Raw genomic sequence first — 5,448 nt, 5'->3', positions numbered from 1 at the left:
ATTTTCTTGTTTTTAGTTTTGTTTTATTTTCTGGTTTTTAACCTTGTTTTGAGAATCGTGTTTCAGGTACTTATTTCTCATGGATGGAGCATATTGGAACAATGGATACGGTTTCCAACAATCTCAACAACATGACAACTACCAATTCCAAGGGTATAATCAAAACCAATTCATTGGTTATGACCATTATTCCATGGATCCTTGTGGTTTTCCTCAACAACCTTATGGTGGGTATGTGTGTGAACAACCACAAGGATGAGAGGATTCTTATGCTCGTGAACAAAAAGTCCATGACTTTCTAGACAAATTTTCCAACTTTTTACAATAAGAGTTTCAAAAGGCTAAAGAGACTACAGACGAGCAACTCCAAGAACTTCGTGAAGGTATTGCTAACTTACAAAGAGATATTGATCAATACAAAGAAGAAGGGTATGAAGAAGAACCTTGTTTTCAAAACAATAACTATTCTAATGTGCCTGTGGTTTGTGATGAATATTTGATTGATGCTAATGTTGAAAAGGGCCAACCTTAGGGGTCTTTCGTTGATAATTGTGTAACTACCTCAACTCTTGATCTTAATAATGATCATTCACCTATTCAAAAGGATGAGATTGAGATTAGCAACACTAAATTCAGCGAGAATCAATCTTATGTTAACTATGAAAGTGATGATGATTATGAAGATACATCGCTTGAACCAACTCATGGTGACATTTCCCAAAGGTGTACATCAGAATCTTTTTGGGATCAAAATGAAGACAAAGAGGAATATGTTGACACTTGTGTAGATTACTCAAGCATTGATCTTAATAATGATCAAGAGCCTATTCAAAGGGTGGAGCTTGAGGATGATGCATTTTTGAGTCTTCTAAAAAAGTTCCTTATAGAGAAATATGCAGCCGCAAAAGAGTTTGAGCCTAATGATGACGAGTATGTTGAGAATGTGACAGTTATGACCAATATTGTGGAAGACCCAATTGATCTTGCAAAGGATTATAATGATGATGTTAATGCCGAGACTTTAGTTAAGGTAGAAATGGATGAAGAATGGTTGCAAGGTTTGATAGAGGACCATGATATAAAAGAGGTGAGTACTTCACTTGAGTTTTTCAAGGATGAAGAGGATTATGTGATACAAGAGATTGTGCAAGGTTTGTATAACCCTTTGCATATTGTTTCTTCTCCTTTACCTCTTGTTGGTTTGAATGTATGTGCTTCGAGAATATTGTTGAATGACTTTGTTTGTCGATTTCCACCATTAGAAACATTTTATTCTCATATTATGAATGTTTGCATAGAAGAAACCATAGAAGTTCCTGAATTTTATGTTCTTTATACACTTCCAAGTGTGGACAAGAATAAGTGTAGGGGAAACTTCTATTGGGCTATAGCTTCACTTTTGCTTTATTATACTAATGTTTGTGTGAAGTTACTATTTGCAAAACAGGTTACATGGAAGGATCCCCAACTTTTCAGATTATTGATGTATGGGGAATTCGTCGTGCAAGTCGGGCTGACGACTTTAAACCAAGCGCCAAATGGGAGGAAACCCATAAGATGAGTATTTTTTTTCTTGTATTTATTTCTTGTCTTGTTTTTAGCTTTTTCTTGTCTCGAATTTACTTTTTCTGATTTCTTGTCGCATATCATTATGAGAAATTTCCCACCTCGACTTTCTTTGGACGATTCAATTTACATTGAGGACAATGTAAAGTTTAAGTGTGGGGGAGTGGTTAGGCATTTGCATTGTAAATTTTTCATTTTTTTCAAATTTTGTGTAAATTAGTGAATAAAAAAAAAACTTCAACTTGTAGTTAGTTTAGAGTCACATAGTATACATGTCGCTAAGATTACATCGAGATTCTCATAAGAGTGACTGAACTTAGAGATGACAGAGAACATGATCGGGTTTCTTACTTGTATGAGAGTTAAAGTTGGATTTAACCATCCCAGTGGAAAATGAGGTGCAGACTAAATTCGGTATTAGAGTAGTGGTCCCCTATAGTGGAGACTACCATGTTACATCATGAGAGGCACCGACCTTCACTTCTTTGTACCTGTCTAAATATGTGCTTTTAGAGTGTGTGTCACCGTACGTAAACTCCGGGTAGAATGGTAAGCTACCCAACCTCTCACCAGTAGAAGCACTATTTTGATCTCTTGAGTGCTATTTTATCAATTATCATGGTAACATCGAATTGCTAACTTACATACCACTTGTATTCTTGTTCGCAGTTAGCACTATCCACTTTATCTCTCTCTACACCAACAGGTCCATAGAAACACCATCATCATCAACAAGAGGAGCATCACAAATTCGAAGGAAAGTTTACAAGGAATGAGCAGATTTCAGATTCAAGGTTTACAAGCAACGGTACAGAAATGAGCAGATTTCATATTCAAGTATAAGAACAGGACAAGGAGCATAATTTTTACAAGTTGAAGACTTATATACAAGAGCGAAGATTATCAAGATGAGAATTCAAGAAGTTTATGATATCGAGACATACAAGTTGTGAAGAATCAAGCGGTAAAGTACTTACACCATGGCTTTTGTACTTGCATTATTATTTTTATTTTCTCATAGTTGTATATTATTTTCTCTTGTTCGAAAAAAAAACAAAAAAACAAACAAACAAACAAACTTGGGACATGGTCATTGTTATGCCAAGTCCCTTGTCAAAAAAAATGAAGAAAAAAAAGAGAAAAAAGAGACAAGAGAAATTTTTTTTAGGTTTATTATTAGTTTTATTATTTTGTTTTGTTTTTATTTTTGTATTTGTTTTATTTTTCTTGTCTCAATAAAAAAAAAAGAGAGAAAGAAAGAAAGAAAAAGAAAAAAAAAAGAGACAAGAAAAATCTTTTGTATCATATTTTGGGTTTGTATCATTTTGGTTTGTTTTTAGTTTCGTTCTTTCAATAAAGCCAATGGAAGAAGAAATATTCATAATGAAGTTTCAAGCAACAAGAAATTAGAGGAAATAATCACATTGTCAAGATTCTACGAAGTTCAAGAGTTATCATCGACAGTTGAAGAACGAAGACGAAGATGAAGACACCGATTGAAGACCGAAGACGTTTCTATGGATGCTGTGAGAGTGGTGCTAACTGCACGTCGAACGGATAACGAGGTAAGTAAGCATATTCCCACCTTCGTTAAGTGGTTGATTTCCTTTCTTAGAGATCCTCAGAAAAAAAGGGTTTTCAAAATGAATAGAAGATGTGGGTTTTCAAAACAATTCGGAGGGTTTGGCCTTCCTACTATTTAACGTGTCACAGGATTTTCTCTTCACTCCTACCTGGACACATGTGTGACCCATAAAAAACTATTTATTATTGAGAGCAACTTCATAAAACCCTTTCTTGTGAGACAGAGTCGATACTTTTGATCACTCCGAACCCGAATTTCTTTCGATAAGGGATGGTTATTTCTCTCTCAACTTTTAAGGATGAGATTGTGTTCATTTATGTGTCTAACTTCTTATGACTAGTGTGCAGAATCCCTATGTCTTCTTAGCGCGTTGGATGCTATCATTACGGAGAACTAGTAAGTTGGAAAATAGGTTTTGTGGGTATATCTCTAGTAAACCCTCACGAGACTATAACTCGTCCACTAGGGACATCTAGGGGTTTAAAGGCTTGTTATACATGCTAAGTATGACCGTAACCTCGACGACACGGAGTTGTGTGTATGTTTTAGAATTGTTTTGTTGATTTGCTCGAGGACTAGCAAAGTCTAAGTGTGGGGGAATTTTATATGTGTCTAAAACACCTTGATATTTATCTATTGTTTATGTTTTCTTTGCGGGTTTTCTTGTAAATTATGTATCTTATGTTTGCTATTGAGTTTATTAGGTGTAATGGAGTTATTTGGATCAAAAGAAGAAGAAAAGCATCCGTCCTAAGCTTAAAAGGCAATTCACTGACGAAAACGCAAAGCCATCAACCAAGAATGAAGTCATTCCAATTTCGTATCAAAAAGCTGCGAGCTTTTGAAGCAAATCGTGAAATTGTTAACTGAACCGTCCGCTGGGCAAGCAGAACTGACAATTGAATTGAAATCACTAAGGGGTTGATATCTCTGTGGCTGGCCCTTATCTGTGTAGTGAGCGCCTAGAGCCATTCAGGTGACCCTTAGCCAATGGTGTAGGGTGGCTGGATTAACCCTATAAACCCTCGTCGAGAACAGCCCTTGTCATTACACTTCAAATTCAGAGAATGGCTGCTGTCCGAGTATTATTGAAATATAGAGAAAGAGAAATTAAGAGCTGCTAAGAGTGACCTGAAATTCAAAGAATCAGTAGAGGTTAACGGGGCTTTCAAGTTTGATGTTGCTGTCTAAAGTTAGGGATTTGAGAAGGGTTAAGGCAAGAAGATGAGTCCAGAAGAAGAGAAGGAAGAACGGGAGAAATTCTGCTGCTTTCATGGATTGATGAAGCCGATGGAATTAGAGAGTAATAAAGAAGAACCTGATGCTGTTGGATATAGAAATAAATGGCGGAGGTTGAAGAGATGGGTTAAACTCGGTTGAGTTTGGTTTGGTTTTGGTGAAAAAAAGAAAGGGGATTTGATGAATTTAGGGTTTGAATTGGTTTTCTGGGTTCATGAGAAATGAAGAAATTGGTGATGCTGAGGGGTTCTCTAACTAGGTTCTGCAATGGGTTTGAATCAGAAGCTGAGAATATGTAGCTGTTAGTTAATGGCAGAGAAGCTGGTACAATTAATGTTTGAGGCTCACAGGTGCAGGTGATGATGGGTTGAGCCACAACTGATGCTGTCAACTGTTGGCAGTGAAGAATTTGAGGAGATGAGGTTGAGATTTACAAATAGAATTGGAGGATAAGAACTGTGCTGCTTTGAAGGAATCTGAGAATGGCATCAGATGTGAATGATATGGGGTTTCTGAAGTGGTGTTTGAAGGTTGTTATGGTGAAATATTTGTTGCTGCTGGTGGAGATGTTAAAGGGTTATGAGAAGCAGCAGATGAATTGAAGCTGGTGGTTCAAGATGAGCTGCAGAAGCAATTGCAAGTGATTGAGCAAGATTAGAAGAATGAGTTGAAGCCGCAATTCAGGGAAGATGGCTTGTGAAGCAGAGAGCAAGGGAATTTATGGCGCAGCCGTGATTCTGCTGGGAACAGTTGCAAGCTGGTGATATTGGTGCTTGTTATGAGCAGTAGAAGAAGAATAGGAAGCTACAGGTTGATATTGGCCTAATTGTGTACTATGGAGTTACAAGGATGGTGGTGCAGTTCAAAGCCAAGAAAGGTTGTTGGTGCCTGTTGAGCCTTTATGTGACAGGAATGGATGTAAGAATGGGTTTATAGATGAATGTTAGGATCCAGGTATAAAGTGAAGTGGCAGTGATTCAAGTTACAAGATAAGAGGATTAGGCCTGTCAATGGAAGAATATCCGTCAGATATTTAGAAATCTGATATCCGACATGTT

Source organism: Papaver somniferum, chromosome 3, assembly GCF_003573695.1.
Source record: "Papaver somniferum cultivar HN1 chromosome 3, ASM357369v1, whole genome shotgun sequence".
NCBI lineage: Eukaryota > Viridiplantae > Streptophyta > Magnoliopsida > Ranunculales > Papaveraceae > Papaver > Papaver somniferum.
This window is presented reverse-complemented; position numbering follows the sequence as displayed.